Source organism: Stegostoma tigrinum, chromosome 33 (assembly GCF_030684315.1).
Source record: "Stegostoma tigrinum isolate sSteTig4 chromosome 33, sSteTig4.hap1, whole genome shotgun sequence".
Taxonomy (NCBI): domain Eukaryota; kingdom Metazoa; phylum Chordata; class Chondrichthyes; order Orectolobiformes; family Stegostomatidae; genus Stegostoma; species Stegostoma tigrinum.
In genome coordinates this window covers 13,615,594-13,638,128 of record NC_081386.1, presented here as the reverse complement: position 1 = coordinate 13,638,128, position 22,535 = coordinate 13,615,594, and the positions used below count along the sequence as shown (strand labels likewise).

The following is a 22,535-nucleotide window of genomic DNA, read 5'->3' as shown; positions in this document are numbered from 1 at the left end:
GATGTTATGTTGCAAAGGATTATATCACTGAACTGCAGGAGGTTGGAAAAAAGTGAGAGAGGTAGATTTAAATATATGAACAATTATTATTCTAAGCCTACAATGAGGAGCCTGTTCACTCAGGATGTTGATTGTTGGTTTCATGTGTTGGGGCAGCTTGCAAGCTATGTCTGATCTTTACTCCACTTGGCTTGGTGAGCACTGCAAAGAGCTGTTGGTGTTATTCATGATAAAAAGCTAAGCTGACTGCACAACCTTTGCATGAAGGAACCAAACAGACCCTATAAAAGATTTCATTTCACTTAAAATCACCTTTTGGCAGTATCCTTGCGGAGAAAGCGGTGAATGTTTCCATTTTATTACAGAGTTGATATCAACATGAAGTATTGTGAACTGCTATGAAGGAGACATTGTTGAAACGTAAAGCATTCCTCCATTAAGTGCATCACCTTAAGGGATTTGCGGTATGTTGTGAAACTAAAGTGTCCTCAGAAGTTGGATATGGTATGAAATTTATACCAGGTTTTCAGATGTGAAATAAACTAATATCTATCTAACAGCTTCTTTTTTAAGAATCTGTGTTCTTAAATTATCTAAACTTGTGAAAGTATAGTATTACAATCAAACTCTACCTTAAATTGCTCCAAACACATGACTAAATCCACAAGCCAGTTCATGATTAAACTTTGTTTTCTATTTATTCATGTAGTTTGGACATCAGAGGCTTGGCTATCATTTATTGCCTATCCTGAATTGCCCAGCAGTTAGTTAATAGTCAACCACATTGCTGAGAGACTGGAAACACATGTAGGCAAATTTCCTTCCCTATTATAGAACCAGGTGGGGACTACAACATATGACAAAGTCACATGATCTCACGTGCTTTCAATAAACTTCAGCCCCTTGAAGACTTTATGATGCTGCAGGAAATTTACCCCTTACCTTCATGTCCCAACATAAGAGACCAGTGAACACACCAATGTCATCACTTTGGCTATTTTTGTGGAATTCTCAACTTCCCTTATTTTTATTTTCCTGATTATATTCTGTCTCTTGTCATAGAGACACAACAACATCAAAACTTACAATATTCAGAAGAACATTATTACATTTATCTTTAGAATAATATTTGGAATGTCAGGCTCTTTGAACAACCTTAGGCTTGAGTGCAGGAGTTCAAAACAAGTCACACATGGGGAACAGGATAAAGCTCCCCCAAATTCATCAGTGCAACTGTTACCAGAGTATCAAGAACATTTCCCAAGGTGGACAGTAGACAAGAAGGATGATCATTTACAGAATCTGCCTGGACTTTTAATTGGCCAACCCAGCCCCCGACTCCTCCACTGCATCTGTATTTTAGTGGAAAATTACTGCTGGTGAAAATTTATTGGTTCACAATTTTCAGTTGCAGTGAAAATATTAAGCATCAAATACAGGAACATGCAACTTAACTTAATACCAAAGTAATTTCAGCAGAATATGTTACTACTTTCAAGAAAAAATTGACTTGGAAATGTGGTGAGACAAATTAAACTTTGCACTATGAAATTTTCTTCCACCTTTGTATTTTGCCATGAATTTGAAATAAGCATTAGATAAAAAAATAAATTAAGGGGATGCTTCCAAAAAAAGGTTCCACAAAAGATTTAAGCAGTGACAATTCTGAAGTGATTATGCCATTATGCAAGTTCACAGAAAGCTCGAACAAAGCTTTAACCATAAACAAATGTATTTAAGTGGATCAGTTTAGCATCATTGTGTAAAGTCAGAAAGAGATCATCAGTTATTCAGGAAAGAGCTCACACAGCTCCACAACAGAGACTTAAACATTGGAGCTTCAGGTATCCTGGACCACCGCCTGTTTGCAGAAGCAGAAGCCAATTCTATTCAACCCACCTTCATCATCATGCACTGAAAAAAAAAGCACAAACTTGACATGTTTGGAGAAAAAAATCTTAAAACTTTAAAATGCCTTTCAAGAGGACATTTGAGCAGCTAATAAAAGAAACTAAGATAACAAAGTGTGGAGCTGGATGAACACAGCAGGCCACGCAACATCTTAGGAGCACAAAAGCTGACGTTTTGGGCCTACACCCTTCATCAGAAAAGGGGCGTGGGGAGGGAATTCCGAAATAAATAGGGAGAGAGGGGGAGGCAGACCAAAGATGGATAGAGAAGAAGATAGGTGGAGAGGAGAGTGTATGTGGGGAGGTAGGGGGGGGATAGGTTAGTGCAGGGAGGTCAGGCAGGTCAAGGGGGTGGGATGAAGTTAGTAGGTAGGGAGTGGAGGTGCAGCTTGAGGTGGGAGGAGGGGGTAGGTGGGAGGAAGAACAGGTTAGGGAGGCAGGGACGAGCTGGGATGCAGTCGGGGGAGGGGAGATTTTGAAGCTTGTGAAAACCAGCCCAGCTCGTCCCCGCCTAACCTGTTCTTCCTCTCACCTATCCCTCCCTCCCACCTCAAGCCGCACCTCCATTTCCCACCTACTAACCTCATCCCACCCTCTTGGCCTGTCCATCCTCCCCGGAGTGACCTATCCCCTCCCTACCTCCCCACCTATACACTCCTCTCTACCTATCTTCTCCTCTATCCATCTTTGGTCTGCCTCCCCCTCTCTCCCTATTTATTTTGGAATTCCCTCCCCATCCCCCTCTCTGATGAAAGGTATAGGCCTGAAACATCAGCTTTTGTGCTCCTAAGATGCTGCTGGGCCTGCTGTGTTCATCCAGCTCCACATTTTGTTATCTTGGATTCTCCAGCATCTGTAGTTCCCACTATCTCTAATAAAAGAAACTATGTGGGGGAAAAATAGGGCCTGAAGTGAAATTTGGATTAAGCCCATTTTGACCGTCAAGAGGTTTTTGGAGCTGATTGACTGCCTTGGAACGGTGTAAAGTCAGGCATCCTTGGGAATGATCATACGTGTAACTATTTACCCCAGAGACATGAGTCCAGCTCTAAGCAGTCATACAACATGAAAACAAAAGGCTCCAGCACATTTCCAAAAACCTAAGATAAAGACAGCCAACGTTTTTCAACCTGGATAAATGCGAGGTGATGCATTTTGGAAGGTCGAATTTGAAAGCTGAGTACAGGATTAAGGATAGGATTCTTGGCAGTATGGAGGAACAGAGGGATCTTGGTGTGCAGATACATAGATCCCTTAAATGGCCACCCAAGTGGACAGGGTTGTTAAGAAAGCATATGGTATTTTGGCTTTCATTAACAGGGGGATTGAGATTAGGAGTCGTGAGATCTTGTTGCAGCTCTGTAAAGCTTTGGTTAGACCGCACTTGGAATACTGCGTCCAGTTCTGGTCGCCCTATTATAGGAAAGATGTGGATGCTTTGGAGAGGGTTCAGAGGAGGTTTACCAGGATGCTGCCTGGACTGGAGGGCTTATCTTATGAAGAGAGGTTGACTGAGCTTGGTCTCTTTTCATTGGAGAAAAGGAGGAGGAGAGGGGACCTAATTGAGGTATACAAGATAATGAGAGGCATAGATAGAGTTGATAGCCAGAGACTATTTCCCAGGGCAGAAATGGCTAGCACAAGGGGTCATAGTTTTAAGCTGGTTGGTGGAAAGTATAGAGGGGATGTCAGAGGCGGGTTCTTTACACAGAGAGTTGTGAGAGCATGGAATGCGTTGCCAGCAGCAGTTGTGGAAGCAAGGTCATTGGGGTCATTTAAGAGACTGCTGGACATGCATATGGTCACAGAAATTTGAGGGTGCACACATGAGGATCAATGGTCGGCACAACATTGTGGGCTGAAGGGCCTGTTCTGTGCTGTACTGTTCTATGTTCTATGTTTTTAAACAATTGATCCAAAACTATTCAGAGCTAAAAGGCCATTGGGCATTAGTGGCTAAGGAAACTATTTCGCTAAAGTCAATAAGTGATAGCTTTAGCAGTGGAAAAAATGTCTTGGAAAGGAAGACAATAATATTTGTTTAACTTTTCAGGGGACTAACATACACAGGCAAGTTCTTGTTAAGGATGGAGATCCCCTGCAAAATGAAGATGATCTTTTGAGCAGAAGACTTAGAAACATATGGGGTAATAAACTAAATAATCAGAGCACAGTGAATAATATAAACTCTGATGATAATGATGCAATTCTACTTGCTGAGAGAGTTCCAGAAATGATTTTGCCTGCAGCAAGTCTGTCATCTCACCTCACCCTGTTCTCACCCTTGCAGACAATAACATTGTGTCTATGGTTTGTATACGACCTTCAAGAGACCAAAGAACACTCTGAGATTAATGCCTTGAGCCAAAGAGGTAAATTGGGCTGGGGGAAGGGAGCAACTAGGGGTAAAGATTTCAATGTTCATGAGTAAATGGAATACCATAAAAGAGCTTTGGGGGCCTGTGTAATAAAGGGCTAACTGGACCTTTACTCTGGGAATGGATGCTGAACATATTTAAAATGAGCTGTGTCATAGAAATGCTGGATGACATGGAACTGGGGCCTGAGACGCTAAGTTTTCAGCAGGATTTCCTCTTTTACTCTGCCTTGTGGACAGTAATGTTCAATACAGCCTGTTAATGTTCAATATAACAGTATGGATTTCACACCATCAATACTGAACCCCAAATCCCACCTTTTCAAGGAAAGGCCATTACACTCTGGCCTGCCTGCCAGTCAATCCCCAGCATTTTATTTTCTTTTATGTCTGGAAGTGTTATCACATGTAAATATGTGCCTTTTCCACCATCAAAGTCACCATGACTCTCTTGTTTTTATTAACTACTAATCTCCACCAATATTCACCTGTGTAGCCAACCCAGCATTTTATACTTTTTCTTTGTTTACCCCAGCATTTATGGCCGTCAAGGCAGATTGAAGCCCATAAATGCCAAGTAATTAGGCAGATATGACCTTAACAGGCCTTAGGGCTGGCAGACAAGTTTGTTCATGCCTTACTCATCCACTATATTGTCGGGCACAGTACAGGAGTGGGCAAGAAATGGGTGCTTAACACTACTTTAACCCATAACTATTGTCCTAAAGTAGGAAATTCGTCTTCTGTTCTTCAGCTTCATGTATCTGAAAACAGCATCTTCCTATTTGATAAGTAATCAAGGCCAAGAGTTTTTCCTTCAAGATAAATGCAGAGATATGCTTATATATTTCTTATATCCGAGTTTAAATAAATTACAGTAACTGGATTTGAAATTTAATTTGTTAGCTGAGAGATGCATTATAATGTTCTGAGAAATTTGATGGTAGTGGTGAGCTAGAGTTCACTCAGGATATTAGAGTTGTGGCAATATTCATGCTGCAGTCTGCATCCAAGAAAAGTAATTACAGACTTACAACTGGAACTTACTTTCTATTGTATGGCTGGCCAAGAATCTTTCCCACTCTTATTGCCAGCTATTGCCAGGATGTGCAGGCTGATAATTGACCTGTTTAGCCTTGTTATGAGTAAACCTTCCTTGACCATCAAGATCTGAAGGAAGACACAAACCTCGATCTTCTTGCTCAAAGGCAGGACAACCATCTACTGCACCATCAACCCTTAGGAAGTGCAATAAAACTACAATTGTTTTATTTATTTCTATTTCTTCATTCTGCATGTAACAAAATGTAGATACTACAGAACCTCTGAGGGGATATCTCACTTTAATCTCCTTTCCAGCTCATGGAGCTCACTCATATTAATTTAATGAAGTCAAACTGCCAATTATGGTTGGACCAATGTTCGATGATCCCATAGGGAAGTAGCTAAAACCAGAAGAGAAAATCCATACTTATGCAAGAAAAACATTGCACATAATTATAAAAAGTTGTATTTGGTGTAAGTAAGTGAGAAAATGTGAGAAAAGTTATCATTGAGCTTTGTAAAAATGGCTCCTATTTAATTCTGTTCAGATGCAATATATTGTTAAAGGTGGGAATTCATTTGTATAACTCAATTTTGGTGAATTTACAAAGCACAGATTGGACGTGACTTAGCAGTTATCAGAAAAAAATTGAGGAAAATATTACTGTAATAAATCTTCAAACTACCTTCCACAAAACAAATGTAAAAAGCCTACAATGGTATGTATGAACAAACAATTGCTGGTGACATTCAGCAGGTGTGGCAGTGTCCGTGGATAGAAATTAGGGTTAATGCTTCGGGTTGAGTGACTGTTCGTCAGAACACAGATACTGCCAGACCTGCCGGGCTTTTCCAGCAATTTCCGTGTTTGTTTCTGATTTACAGCATCTGCAATTTTTTTTGGTTTTTAAATGGTATATAACCACAGGATGATGAAATATTTTATATTGTGAGGCAACAAGAATTTGGATAGTCTGAAGGTATTTTGGTAAACTTAAGTAACATGACATGATGAATGTTATTTGATAATTTAATGAAACACTTAGAAGAAAAAGAATAAAGTGTTAATCTGTGCGTGCTGTCAGTAGTACAATCAAAGCGAATTGGGGCTTTTTAGGGTCAATCACTTAACCATTATGTCCATATAGCTCCCAACATGATAGTGTGACAGTGCAGCATGCATGCAGCATCTAGTGAAAGATGACACAGAGTTGGACTTTAAATAGTTCTGTACACAGTCAGGCTCCACTAGAAGTGTGATCTACAGTTTTTGTCAAATAAAAGCAACACAAAAGGGCAAATGTGGGTTTAACAATTTACTTGTGCCAGTCTTTCTTTGACTAATCATGCATAGAAAAATGGCTCAAAACCCCAATATCACAGAGTTGCAGCCAAATGTTACAGACCTCAGTGGCCATCCTCCTTGGTGCTATTGCATCTTAGCCCACATTGGAAAAAGCTTTCTGCTGCTAAGTGGGTCACATTCCGTTGCTACATTTGATCAAGACTTTTTAAATATTGAAGCCTATTCAGTCTATTTACTTTGGAATGTGTTTAGCCCGTTAGAAAGTGAACATTCCTAATGTTGTTTATTTTAGTAATAGCATCACTGGCTCGATCTGTAAAATGCCAGTCTCAAGGTCACCAGGCCATAAGGAATTTGCTGAAAGAAAGAAATGCCACTTTCTCCCAGCATATTAAGGTAATTTGTTTTTGAAAAGCTATTTGCTATAATCCAGACCTGCACAGAAATTTAACTTCAAAACAGATATCTGTTGGCAAAAAAAAATGGTTTCACTGTGTTTGTGCATTTTGATTGCATCTTAAATAAATGTGCACCATGTTTGATGCGAAGCCAAAGGCAAGGAATGCATGTCTGGAAAACTGCGAGGAATTTCCTGCTAGTGAAATAAAGTGTTCTCTACAAATGTTTTGAAGAAATTGAAATGATTTGTTGAGGGATTGTTAAATGTTTGACAGATTGGGTTTATTAGTTTTGGCTTATTGCACGTATTAGTTAATGTTGTGATTTTCAAAGGGGTTCTTTTCATCGTCTAGAAGTTTTTATAAAATCTTTGCTAGTTATACTAACTGCTGTCACTGAGTGATAGATAGGATGGGTTGGACAGAATAATCCAATGGTGAATTCAGACAATGTTACGAACTTAGGACAGTCAATTCCATCTGAACATATTCCCAAAGGTTTCAGGTTCTGACCCACTGCTTTCAAGCACCTTGCTCTGTAAACAGCTTTTAATTTCAGCTTCTGTATTTTTACAACTAATATTAAAAAGATGAATGGGTTCTTTCTTGTTTGAGTAGTGACCACACAGGCAATGCAGACTAGTAAGACACCATTATTTCTTCCTTTAGCATGAAAGGCAATTTCTGTGTGGATTTAACAGATAAAGTGCACTAAATACAGGCATCCATTCCAATACTGTACAGAAATCTACAGCTCACCATATTGACAATAAATTGTGAGTTCCAAGATTAGACAGTTTACTCTTCACATGCGGACATCTTCAAAAAAATTCTTATGATATTTTGGGTCAGATTTTCATAAATTCCAGAGATAAAGGTGTTGTCTTCAAAAGAGAGAGTGAGCAGTTTAGGCCTGTAGTCTCTGAAGTTTAGCAGAATGAAGGGAGATCAATTTGAAGTACAGAAAATGCTAAAGCGGACTGACAAAGTATATATATAGGAAAGAAGTTTCCTCCTGTGGAGCAATCTAAAAGAAGAGGTCATAGATTTAGGATGAGGTTTGGCAGATTTAAGACCGAGATGAGGAAAAATTGCTTCTCCGAGTGTGGTGAATCTATGGAATTCACTACCCCAAAAAGCGATAGGTGTTGGGACGTAGAGTAAATTTAAAAAGGAGATAGGCAGATTTTTAATTAGCGTTTCCTTTAGTATTTCAAATGGCAACTACTATAGAAAAGATGTTGTTAAACTTAGAGGGTTTAGGAGAGATTTGCAAGGATGTTGCTGCGATTGGTGGATTGAGCTATAGGGAGATGATGAATAGGCTGAAGGTATTTTGCCTCGACCTTTGGAGGTTGAGGGGTGACTGTATAGAGGTTAAGAAAATCATGAAGGGCATGGATGGTGCAGATAGCCAAGGTCTTTTTCCCAGGGTAGGAAGGTCCAAAACTAGAGGACGTAGGTTTAAGCTGAGGAGGGAAAGATTTAAAAAGGACCTGAGGGGCAACCTTTTCCACACAGAGGGTGGTACAATGTATAGAATGAGCTACCTGAGAAGGTGGTGGAAGCTGGTACAAGTGCAACATTTGAAAGGCAGCTGAATGGGTATATGAATAGGAAGGGTATGGAGGGATATGGGCCAAATGCTGGCAAATAGGACTAGATTCATTTCAGATTTCTGTTGGCATGAATGAGTTGGACTGAAGGGTCCATTTCTGTGCTGTACAATTCTATGACAGTATGACTCACTCACACCTACTCCAGACTTTACTCTTACATTTGATTTATAGGTCAGTACCAGTTTTTGGAGGAATCTTCCAAGGCTTCAAAGGTTGCCTTTTCCTCTGACACCTACAGTAAATAATTGGCCTTTACTCTTTAACTAAGGTCAATGCCAGAGGCATGCTATCTACTATATATTATGTAGACTGGAATGTATCAGCCAGTTCATACATTACGCACTAGGAAAATATCTGAGATTTGGTAAAATTGTTGGGATGGGGTATCTAAGGCATAATTTTGCCCAATCTTGCCCAACAATTGTTGTGCAATAGTTAGATTTAAGCGTTTCGACATGAACAGAATTTCTGTCAATGTGTTATGAACAAGGCGTTTTTGTAAGAAACTGTTCAAAGTTCATTACCTGCAACCATAATTAAAGTAATAATAAGCGGTAACTATTACCGTTGTGCTTTTGTAGCTATAAAAAGCTCTGTGTGTACAGTGACTCCTTACTATTTATATTCCCAAAGACAAATGTCAGTTGATTGAAAACATAAAGGTAGCCAGTTTTGGAGTCTGGTTATTTTAGGCATGTGAGTACTTAATTTTCCTTTTCTTTTTGGTCTTTTCCCTTTGCATTTGCTTCTGAAGTTTTCCTGGCTTGTTTAACAACCAGTGACCAAGACCTGCCCCCACAGCACGGAAGAGTTGGGTTGGATGACTCTATCTCCTGCTCCCTGTCCTAGAAAGTAGAACTTGGCCTTAATTGAGCTCTTCCCACAGCAGCAAACAGCAGTGCAAACTCTTCACATTATCGAAAGGGAACGCAGTAATTAGAGATCAAAAGTTCCAGGACAAAGTCGGTGACAGCACTCTCAGAACCAACAGTTTGAACAAGGGCCTAAGAGATGGATCCCAAAGTAAAAGACAAATGGCCCTAATGGATTGCCTTCTTGAGTACAACTGCTGGATCTGGGTCTCCTTTCTCTTTGAGGAAAAACTGTGAGGGAACTTACACATTCTCTTCATGTCTGTGTGGGCTTCCTCCCTCCGTCCAAAGATGTGCCAGTTAGGTGGATTGTTCTTCCTGAATTGCCCCACAGGTTCCAGGATTTTACAGGTTAGTTTAGTTAGCCACGGGAAATGCAGGGTACGGGAACAGGGTGGTGGGGGGAAAGGTGGATCTGGTTGGGATGCTCTTCAGAGAGTCAGTCCAGACTTGATGAGCTGAATGGCCTCTTTCTGCACTGTAAGGATTCAATGATTCTATGAATCTGAAAGGTGTTTGATTGGATGAGAAGCAGATAGTTCCATTTGGAAGGGATTTCAGACTTAAGGAGTCATTAATAATAAAGTAGCCCCTAATAAATCCAATAAGAAATTTGGGAGTAGTCTCTTTAACTGAGATTAAAGTTTGTTTAATCTTAAACTGAAATTAAGATTATCTTAACCTTAACAAATTAAGATTGGATTCATTAAAATGTAATGTAAATTCTATGAAAATCACTGTCACATGGAAAAGACTGCAGTAAATAGCATTGATACATTGAGAGAGAAATGACTAAAAGAAAAGACAGGTTTTGGACTGATTTCAGAGACCAAAGAGTGATCAATAGGTGAAAAGAACATCTGGATAAGGTAGTGATAGTGGAAATTAGTTAAAAGTTATGTGGACATTCCAATGGGCAGGGCAAAACATGGATCGATTCTGAATGAAATGGCTAAATTGTCTTCAATCATTTTTAGCTTGTGAATCTAAAAATAATTTAAAATGTAAGAAACCAAATAAAAACTATACTTTAAAAGCTGTTGTGGTAATTGCCTAGATTCTCGACCAGGCTGGCAGTGTATCTCTAAGACAGCCACATCACGTTATGTTTTGTGATGGGTTATAAAGAGGTACTTACCTTGTTTTTCAGTTAGGCTCTCAGTAAATGGAGTCAGTACAGTGTGTATATAATCTACTGTAGCACCAGCGAGCATAGAGCCTAGACTATATGCAAGTCTGTGATATTGCAGTAAATGTTAATCATTAGCACTGTCAAGAAAACATTAAAACTTCTGTCTCAAAAGAAGGAGCTCTGTACATCTGGAACAAAAACAGAAATTGCTGGCAAAACTCAGCAGGTGTGGCAGAATCTATGGGAAGAAAGCAGAGTTAAACTTTCAAGTCAGGTGACTCTTCAACAAATATATGGTACATGTAAGCAAGGCACACTGCTCTTGCAGCTGAGATTGCCATTAGGCACTTCCCTTCTCAAACTTTCCCCTCACCTGAGGGGTGCTGGTCTTCAGGTTAAACCACCAGCAGTTTTCTCTCGGTACTGAGAGAGCAGGGCTATCATCCAGTAAGACTAAGGTCACTCATGTAAAAGTGAAGTTGCCAAACAGGGCAGCACTTATATCATGCTGGCAGTGGTGTTTGAACAAGAAGCAATGTTACGATGGCACCAAGTGGGCACTCATAGCTAATGGTAAATGTGAATTAGTGGCGGCTAACTGGTACTACAAGGTAATAGTAGCATATGGGTTGTGAAGTCATTCCTCATTATCCACCTGAGTTCAGAGTTGAAGTTATAAATATAAGACTAAATCACTGCAGTCTATTCTCAAACGCAGTCATCCCAATGAAGAAGAAAAATTTGGCAGATGGTACAGAATGTGGCAAAATGTGAGGTTACACATCTAGCAGGCAGAAGAAAGGAGGTGAGTATTATTTAAATGGAGGCAGACTGCAGGAAGCTGCATCTCACAAGGGTTTGGGAGCCCATGTGCAAAAAACATAAAACGCTACTGGACCGATGCTGTATGACTCTTAGATCAGCTAGTAACAGGGAAGGCAAATTAATGTTAAAAACAGAAAGAACTGCAGTTGCTGCAAATCAGGAACAAAAACAGAAGCTGCTGGAAAAGCTCAGAATTGAGGAAGAGTCACCGGACCAAAAACGTTAACTCTGACTTTTCTTCACAAATGCTGCCAGAACTGCTAAGCTTTTCTAGCAAATTCTGCCTTTGAGACAAATTAGTGTTATTCTTTATTTCAGAGGGAATGGAGTATAACAATAGAAAAGGCTGTCTAAAATTATACAAAGCCCAGCATAGACTATATCTGGAATATTGTGAATGGTTTTGGTCCCCTGTTGAGTCAAGGGGGCAGATGGTGTTTACCAGAACCTATCTAGATCAATGTCACATCTACCATGTGTACAGCACTAACATAACATGCACACTAAACGTGCTTCAACCAATTGGCTCTGTCTCAAAGCTTAATGGGAGTAGTCTTCAGTCAAGTCAAGGGGGATTGTCAGTCAAGGAATTATTGGCACACGCAGTCGAGAGCATTGTCCAATATCAGTCCAGGGAATAGCACACAGTTGGTCAGGAACTACAGGTGGGTAGAGTTGTCGAGGAGTTGGGGGGAGGGAGGGTGGTGTTTCATGTCATCCAGTCCAGGGAGTGGACAATGGTCAGCCCTCTGGGTGAAGTACAGCCAGACGGGATTAGTGCTAAATCAGTCGGGAACTGTGTACGGATCAGTTCAGGGTCTGATCACTCATCAATCAGGGCTATCATTCCAAGTAGGTCAATGGGAAGTGAGTCATGGTCAGTCCTGAACAATGATAATATGTTATGCTTCAAAAGGCATTAGGGAAGGAGTAGCACTCCCTTCAACAGGATTACAACTTGGTTTGACTCTAAGAATGGACAATGTGTATAGCAGAAAGATGTGGATGAAAAATAGCCACATATCTATGAATCTGTACCTGTGCCGCTTGTATGCCCTCTTAATCTTGCCCCTTTCGTTTTTCTCTCACATCATGTACTATGAAGGGCTGCTCCTGACTGGCCGTGATTGGCTTGGTGCACAGTTCAGCTTCAAACGTGAGGCCATCGTCTGAAATCCTGTCAGTGGAAATCCTGGCAAAAAAGTGAGTACTCCACCATTAGTGATTGTGAGATAGTGTGAGGGTGGCATGATAGACTCAAAGTGCACACATAATGAGGTGAGCTGTATAAAACTGTGTCAGATCACTCACCAGTGCTCACAGAGAGAACCACACCTCCATGAAACTCCTCACAAAAATGAAATTTAGGTGAATTTTGACAAAAATCAGCTCAATGTATTTGTATGCATCTTTGCACATGCCATCTGAGAAAAGGTTCTCTTTCTTTGAAGGGAAAAGTGAGCATGTTTTTATTGTATAGGCTCCAGGCCAGTTACGGAAATTTTACTAAATTTCATAATTTAGAGAAAAGTTGATGTATCTTTATGTTAACCTATCTTCTATTAAAAGGGCACAAACTTCACTTTCTGCTTTCATCCATACTAAATCCTTAACCGATCACAGTAGGTGTTGCTCGAACCTAGTCTTTGTTTTGTTTGTTATATTGCCATTACCCTGCTGGTGGCATTTGATTCAAGAAACCACGTTAAAGCTTTTCCACTTGTGACATTCTCCTCCTTTCATATCCATGTTGGTATCAGATTGATTGATAGAGAATAATTGCCCATGATTAATTGAATCTATTATGGCTTAACAAGGTTGTAAAAGACAGATTAGATTTGTTTGGAATGTAGGAGTTAATCCAAGTAGATACAGGAAGACCAAACATCCATTTTCACTGATTAGAATTTCAAAGTTCATCATCGATACTTGAAATGAATATATTTGCATATTAGACATAACAATCCTCACTGTCCATTATATCAGGATAAATTAACTTAGATTTCACAGTTTGCCACCAGATGGAGCTAGAACAGTTCAGAGAACATCACAGCCATCAGCTGTCAGAAGTTAGACATTTACTGATTAACGTTCTAACATCCTGAAGGCATTTTCATCAAAGTTAGCATTACATTGCCAAGACGGATCTGTTTTTATTACAGGAGATTATTGCAAAACAAAAACAGATCCTGGCAGAACAACCTCTTGGAAATGTAGTGTTAAAATAAATCCAGAAAGCTTGTTGTGTGTAATTTCCCTCCACAAAATTTACTGAAAAGTTAATCTATTTCTTTATGCCAACTTGTCAGATATTAAAAGAGCAGGAACCTTACTTTCCGTTTTCGACTCTAATAAATGCTTGACTAATTTCAGTGACATTGTAAACTTACAAGGATATTCATAAGGCATGTAAAATGGGGAAAGTCTAATGACACAGTCAATTTCATTTTTAAACATTTCTATCCCAATCCAAAATGTTATGTAAAATGTTGTTCAGTACCATGGAAATTTGAGAGACGTAAGTCAGTTAATCACCTAATTTTCATACAATGGTGACGTTACCACAACAGAGAATGCCACTTTATCCAGCAGGTACAGAACATGGATGGTGTTAATTAGTGCTGGGTACTGCCAAGTTTTCTGAATGATGCATGCAATTCAGCTGGTCAATAGCTTTGCCTCACCAGCAGCCAGTGTTGTCTGAATAACAGTCCTTTACAATTAGCAGGCAGATTCTCCACCCAATTTTCTCAGGTGTTTAGGGAAACCTGGATCTTGTAAGAATAGTATCAGAGATAATGGGAACTGCAGATGCTGGAGATTCCAAGATGATAAAATGTGAGGCTGGATGAACACAGCAGGCCAAGCAGCATCTCAGGAGCACAAAAGCTGACGTTTCGGGCCTAGACCCTTCATCAGAGAGGGGGATGGGGGGAGGGAACTGGAATAAATAGGGAGAGAGGGGGAGGCGGACCGAAGATGGAGAGCAAAGAAGATAGGTGGAGAGGGTGTAGGTGGGGAGGTAGGGAGGGGATAGGTCAGTCCAGGGAAGACGGACAGGTCAAGGAGGTGGGATGAGGTTAGTAGGTAGCTGGGGGTGCGGCTGGGGGTGGGAGGAAGGGATGGGTGAGAGGAAGAACCGGTTAGGGAGGCAGAGACAGGTTGGACTGGTTTTGGGATGCAGTGGGTGGGGGGGAAGAGCTGGGCTGGTTGTGTGGTGCAGTGGGGGGAGGGGATGAACTGGGCTGGTTTAGGGATGCAGTGGGGGAAGGGGAGATTTTGAAACTGGTGAAGTCCACATTGATACCATATGGCTGCAGGGTTCCCAAGCGGAATATGAGTTGCTGTTCCTGCAACCTTCGGGTGGCATCATTGTGGCAGTGCAGGAGGCCCATGATGGACATGTCATCAAGAGAATATGGGAGGGGGAGTGGATTTCCCGCGATTGAGAACGCCCTTGACCGCGTCTCCCGCATTTCCCGCGACACATCCCTCACACCCCGCCCCCGCCACAACCGCCCCAAGAGGATCCCCCTCGTTCTCACACACCACCCTACCAACCTCCGGATACAACGCATTATCCTCCGACACTTCCGCCATTTACAATCCGACCCCACCACCCAAGACACTTTTCCATCCCCACCCCTGTCTGCTTTCCGGAGAGACCACTCTCTCCGTGACTCCCTTGTTCGCTCCACACTGCCCTCCAACCCCACCACACCCGGCACCTTCCCCTGCAACCGCAGGAAATGCTACACTTGTCCCCACACCTCCTCCCTCACCCCCATCCCAGGCCCCAAGATGACATTCCACATTAAGCAGAGGTTCACCTGCACATCTGCCAATGTGGTATACTGCATCCACTGTACCCGGTGCGGCTTTCTCTACATTGGGGAAACCAAGCGGAGGCTTGGGGACCGCTTTGCAGAACACCTCCGCTCAGTTCGCAACAAACAACTGCACCTCCCAGTCGCAAACCATTTCCACTCCCCCTCCCATTCTCTTGATGACATGTCCATCATGGGCCTCCTGCACTGCCACAATGATGCCACCCGAAGGTTGCAGGAACAGCAACTCATATTCCGCCTGGGAACCCTGCAGCCATATGGTATCAATGTGGACTTCACCAGTTTCAAAATCTCCCCTTCCCCCACTGCATCCCTAAACCAGCCCAGTTCATCCCCTCCCCCCACTGCACCACACAACCAGCCCAGCTCTTCCCCCCCACCCACTGCATCCCAAAACCAGTCCAACCTGTCTCTGCCTCCCTAACCGGTTCTTCCTCTCACCCATCCCTTCCTCCCACCCCCAGCCGCACCCCCAGCTACCTACTAACCTCATCCCACCTCCTTGACCTGTCCGTCTTCCCTGGACTGACCTATCCCCTCCCTACCTCCCCACCTACACCCTCTCCACCTATCTTCTTTGCTCTCCATCTTCGGTCCGCCTCCCCCTCTCTCCCTATTTATTCCAGTTCCCTCCCCCCATCCCCCTCTCTGATGAAGGGTCTAGGCCCGAAACGTCAGCTTTTGTGCTCCTGAGATGCTGCTTGGCCTGCTGTGTTCATCCAGCCTCACATTTTATCATCTTGTAAGAATAGGTTTACTCAGTTACAAGCAAAAACTGAGAGCCCAATGCAGTCCTTAGATCTTGGACTGTCACAGTAACAAAGTTAGGAAAATCGGTCGACAGTATGAGTGGGAATTTCCAGAATATTCAGAGACTTCTGCTTCTCGACATGACACGACACAATGTGAAATCAACTGTTAGCTTCTTAGCTTAGCTGGATAGTCATCTGAAAGTATGCAAAAAGACACAGGACACACTCCACCCTGTACTGGCTTCAAAATGCCAACTGGCGCCCTGTGGGCATCACAGGATTTTGATATACATGTTTAAAGTCCGTGTCAGTCAGATATAGGCTCTGAATGGAATTGTTGCTGTTTCTGCCTAGCATGTTTCAAAATCTTCCAGTTTTTTTAATGAGAAAAAGTTAAAATATCATCTATACATTGGGCTCTACTCACTTTCAATTTCCACATTAATACATGATTTATATCATGGTTTTAAGAGGTACATTTTGTCCTGGTTTATTTTGAAGAGAGGTTTTAGGGGAACCAAGCTGTCTATTTGAATCCAATAAACAACTCGTGAGGCCTTGGGACTTTTTAAAAAAAAATTAGAACAATAGAAGCAGCCTAAGTGCAGGGGCCCAGCTCCCCCAGAGCCAGAATCATAGAATCCCTACAGTGTAGAAACAGGCCATTCGGCCCAAGTCCACACCGCCCCTCTAAGCAGCATTCCACTTAGGCCCCCTCCCCTACCCTTTCCCTGTAACCCAGCATTTCCCATGTTTAATCCAACTAATTTATGCACTTCTGGATGTTACGGGCAATTTAGCATAGCCAATCCACCTAATCTGCACATTTTAGGACTGTGGGAGGAAACCAGAGCACCCGGAGGAAAGCCACACAGACACAGGGAGAATGTGCAAACTCTACCCATCTTTAGTTTTGGTTTTGGTTTTTCAGTATCAGTTGCTGGCGTCCTGCAGGTGGGTTTAGAAGCTACAGTACATCTCTCCCTGCTAGTTTCTCTCTTAGGGATGCCTTTTGATGGATATTTTTCCTCCTTGATTGAAGAATTGCATGTGAGACAATATATTTTACTGAATTTGCTTTTGTCATGGGTGTATTTATGGGATACTACTAATTGGAACAGTTGATGTTTAGTAGTTAAATAATCTATTATTCTGTAAAGTTTTCCAATAGAGTTGGTTAGTCCTTTTGTCGTATTTTACCTAAAGTATATGAATAAAAAGTGTGTTTTACTTCAAGACTGGTACTTTGACCAACTGAATTGCATCCTGAACACAGCTCCTGCCACGTGCCTTTAAAATAAGAAGAGATTAGGGTCTAGGCCACCTTCTTGACATTTTTTGAGGGGGAATTGGCCTGGTCCATAACACTTAGCTCAGACTTCTCTGTATAATGTTTTGGGAATTTCCATTTATCTCATGTTCTGCTGTATTATTAACAAACTTCACACAATAAAACATATGCTAATATTTCTCAAGGAGCAAAATGTTCAAGCATCTACATTGCTCTATATCTAAACTGATTCAGTGGTGGGGTCTTTTCTATTTTCAGGATGTTGGCAATCGTGTTGACATTATTGATGTAGTTAAATAGCATCAAATAATTTGATCTCCCGCAGAATCTGAGATGGAAAGGGAGTTGGAACAAATTGTTATGAACTTGGTGACTAGAGATTCTGTTAAATGATGAGATAAATATTTTTCTGTTGTCTGGAGTAAATCCTCGAAACTGATTGAGTACGACAGGAATAGTTTTGATTGCACAAGAACTCTCTGGTATGTACCGTCAAATTCAGGAAAAGAAATTGTACAAGAGGAACTGCTTTGCATTTGCAGAATGTTCAATACTCCTACTAATGCAGAGCTAGTTAGAAGAACAATCTTGCAATATCCAATTGTTAAAAGGAATTCAGAGAGCCAAAGGCAAGAACAGAATATTGCTTGAATGTACTGTAACAGAACTTTAGCCTCTTTCTTCACAAAGACATTTTAGCTTCCTTTCACAACTGGATGCAATGCCAACTCAGATTGAGCAAATTGTGACTCATGCCCACATTAGCTAATGAAAACATGATTATATTAACTAGACCCAGATTTATTTTAATAATGTGGCTATGCTGTATTGGTACCATGATTGATGGAGACCTCATTCCAAGCCACTAATGTTGCAACGGGATTTAAAGGAATGCAGCATCTGAACGAAAAATAATCACTCACTCATTTCTTGCTGGCACCAAATTACTGACTGTGAAAATGTCTGTTGCAATGACAGCTACCTTAAAGATCTGATGTGGGAAGACTACACAGGGGGATTAAACAGATGAAGAGGAGCTTTTTTGGAACAGGGAGACAAGGGGATCTATCAAGACTCAGTGGCCAGGAGAGTGCAAACCGCACAAATAATCTAATACCATTATCCAATGGCAGAAAAAGGCAAATTACATCATTGGATCAACCAACACAAGAAAGCCAGCTTTCCTTCCAACACTTCTCATAACTGATCTCCGACTAGAATGCATCAGGTCTCATTATTGCCATTGGCTACATGAAAATGTGATGGACTAAACGTAAATTTGTAGAAGATGTGCTCATATCGAGGGGGTCATCAAAGTTCCCTGTAATTTTGAAACAAAAACTGAAATTGCTGATGATTGTTGTGAAGGAGAGTCATTGGGCTTGAAACATTAACTCAACTTTCTTACCACAGATGCTGCCAGATCTGCTGAGTTATGCCAGCTATTTCTGTTTTTGTTTCAGGACTCCAGCACCTGCAGTTGTTTTATTTCCCTCTAATTTGCTTGTTGACGTGTGCACCTCCAACATCGACATGAGGTAGTGATTTCTGGAACCAAAAGGCAATGTGTCTGCACATTGAACTCTGAATGGGCACGGGGCCTACAGGGAACATTGGAGTCCTGCTTTTAGCTGTCTCATCAAACATCATTTCACTTTAATATCCTTTTCAGGCCCTTCCTTCCGAAATAAGATTGCCACGTTTACTCTAATGTCAGTGCTGTGGGAAAATATAATCTGTGTTGACCTTGAGGATTCTGCACTGGTTGTGTGTATGACAAATGTGCTGTGTAGTGTATAGGAGGGTGATTCTCTTGGCTGTAGAAGGTACACCAAAGGAGCGATTTTAAAGATAGTAAGACAACAGGTGAGGCAGAGGATCCATATTGTAATTCCCTAATTTCACTCTTGTGATTTAGTGCTTTAGAACATGAGCCAAAAATGCCCAGAAAGTGGTAGTACCCAGCAAGGAATTAAAAAAACGTAAAATAGATTTTAAAATATCTTGAAGCACAAGAAGGAATCAATCTTGTTAGTCTACAGCCTGCAGCTGTGAGAACAAACTGCGGTTACATTAGCAAATTCAAAATAAGCACTGCACCGGCAAGGTGAATTAGTCTAAAAGCAGCGTCACTGAAAACACAATCTTTGTAGTGTGGATTGAAGTCCAAAACCAGCAGCAAACACCTCTCAGCTTGATCGTAAATTAAGAAAGTCTGTATGAAACCCTACAAAATCAGCAGTGTGAGAGTTCTCATTCAGAGATTTTTAAAGCTAGTCATGGCTGGTTCAACCTTTTCAAAAGATGGCTTTGTCAACACATTCAAGTATCTGGTAAAGCAGCTGGTTCTACCCCTTTGAAGAAAGAAAATGTGGGTACTCAACAAAGCAAGATTTTCATACTGATGCAATGGGGACTTTTTTTGCAGAAGTTTGCCAGATAATGGGGGTTTCAAAACAGAACAACACCAGGATTTAAAGCTGCCAAACATCCCCTCACTTTTCTGATTGGTGGAAACATTGTTTAACCCTTAATAGTGTGCCAGTCTGAGGCCCTACAGTCACTGAGGGGTTGTTCCATCTGCACACCCTTTGGCATTTAACAAAGCCTCAGTGATGGAGTCAATCTTTCAGAACTGTATCTCTCTATACCAGCCCTGTCTGGAGGGCATAGTGTCAAATGAAAATCTCACCTTCAAAAATATTACTCCTAGTAATTTTACTCCAGCCCAGTCATGCAGATGAAGTTCTTGAAGATGTAAAAATGATTTTCCAGTCACCATTCAAGACTTAATCCAGCCATCAGTCTAGAGCAGTACAAGTATTCAAAGTCAACCACCTCCACCATACCTTCTCTTAACTTATCATTAGAGTAACGCTGAGAATGTGTCATCAATCAGGGAATTTTGGTATGGCTACAACATCCTCAAGAGCTCTGATTTTTGGAATGAGGTGACTATTTTTGGAATCATTGTAACTAAATGGTATGCGGCCGAGATTGTAGCCCAAGTGCTTTCACTGCTGAGAAGAATCTCCTGTCGCTTTCCTGATGCTTAGTGTGGAATGATGACCCTAATGAGGGACACTGCCTTTGATGAAGTGGATGAGGCTAATGTGATAGACTTGTCTGCATCCCATGAAGAGGAATTTTGCACTAACTGCCATCCATTCCAGCTGTGTCAAAGGAAGGGTCAAGTAATTGTGAAATGATGGAAGAGGCAATTAAATCCTTAACGGTAAATGGCACTGCATACTCTGTTGATCGCAAACAATGCTGTTAATTGCCATAGGATATCTACTGGATACATAAAACCTTTCCAACAACCTTTGAATGTTCCAACTTTGTTGGTGAGTCTGGACCTTGGTCCCATTAACTCCACCAGAGCCAAAGCCACCAACATTATTAAGAGTCACTTCAGTTCTGCTTCTGTCCATAAATGTTGTCAGGCTTAATAGACAATAGGTGCTGGAGTAGGCCATTCGGCCCTTCGAGCCAACACCACCATTCATTATGATCATGGCTGATCATCCACAATCAGTATCCTGTTCCTGCCTTATCCCCATAATCCTTGATTCCACTATCTTTAAGAGCTCTATCCACCTCTTTCTCGGAAGTATCCAGAGACTTGGCCTCCACTGCCTGCTGGGGCAGAGCATTCCATATATCCACCACTCTCTGGGTGAAGAAGTTTTACCTCAATTCTGTTCTAAATCGCCTACCCCTTATTCTTAAACTGTGTCCTGTGGTTCTGGACTCACCCATCAGCAGAAATATGCTTCCTGCCTCCAAAGTGTCCAACCCCTTAATACTTTAATCCCTTAAACTTGCTGAGCATTTTCAGTACTTTTGAATTTTATCACTAACTTCAGTCTTGAATTTTGCTGACAAAGAAGTCCAGAATCTCCAGAGACCAGAGACCAAGGTCATGCACTGTGCAGGCACCTCAAAGCACCACCACCGATGTCTTCAAAAAGATCCACCAAATTCAGCAGCAAGAGAGGTGGTGTACTGCAAGATCTTTCTAAAGAGGTCAAAATTCACTTAACTCAATAGCCAAAGAAAAGAGGAGAAAATTCAATCGGGGGCTTAGAGCTCCTTAAAACACAATTCATTTATTAAGTACTTAAACAAATAACACATTCTCAACTACTAGAGCTATCTCTAGTGCTGTCTTTCACTACCCAGATTTCAGTAGCTAAACCCAAATGTTATTACCTCGCAGAGTTGGCAGCTGGCCAGGCTGAAACTCCACTTGATGTCTTTACCATGCCTTTTGATAGAGGGTACCTTCTTATGAAGTGAATCTTCGACGGGTTGCTCAACAAAGGGATTTTTTCAGGCTCTTCATACACAAGTGTGCGCCAAAGTAGGTGCCTTATTTGGGATTATCCATACGCATGACCAATCCTGTTTATTTTGGCTAAATTTATGCCTTATTTAGTACAGACACCAGTTGCTGATTTCCTGCAACTTTAGCTCCGAGCATATCTACATGACTCAGTGCAATTCCATTCCCATAACAACCTATTGTAAAGCCTATCAGTTCCTGTTACTTTTAGCCTTATCCAATACAACTATGCCGATACACTTCATTAGGAACTGTAAACAGGAGTGTAAGTTAATACGGTAGAGATAGTTGCTTGGACTTCCTTGCAACTCAAATAACTGACTCTCCTACTAACACCAGTCCACATAGGGCAATGTCTGGAGATTATACATTGGATATATCAGCGATATCCAAACATACCAAGTGGCAGCAAGTCGTTTCTGAGCCAGAGATTGTCTAAGGGTGACTTGTAAGCACAAGGTGAATTCATATTTCTCTAGTATTCAGTGATTCATTTTGCAAGTTACGTAGCTAAGAATACACAGTGCTGTACACATCACACAATGTGTGAACAGGGGAGGCAATGGCGTAGTGGTATCATTGCTGGACTCTTAACCCAGAGACCCAGATAATATTCTGGGGACCCATTTCAAATGGTAGATGGTGAAATTAGAATTGAATAACAACTTTAAAAAAACTGGAATTAAGATTTTAACAATGACTATGAATCCATTGGTCGATGGTCAGGAGAAATTCATTTGGTTCACTAATACCCTTTAGGAAAGGTAGCTGGTCTGGCCTACATGTGACTCCAGATCCACAGCAATATAGTTT

The 22,535-nt window shown here is 41.3% G+C and overlaps 1 long non-coding RNA gene across 1 annotated transcript; it reads right to left on the bottom strand.

Annotated features, from left to right (window-relative positions):
- Positions 1-729: 729 nt before the first annotated feature.
- Positions 730-21,820, bottom strand: LOC125467386 (uncharacterized). Its single transcript, XR_007250624.2, has 3 exons — positions 21,590-21,820; positions 12,522-12,675; positions 730-1,914 (listed from the first exon to the last, which is right to left on the bottom strand). It is a non-coding gene; the product is annotated as an uncharacterized LOC125467386 (long non-coding RNA).
- Between the last annotated feature and the right edge of the window lie 715 nt (positions 21,821-22,535).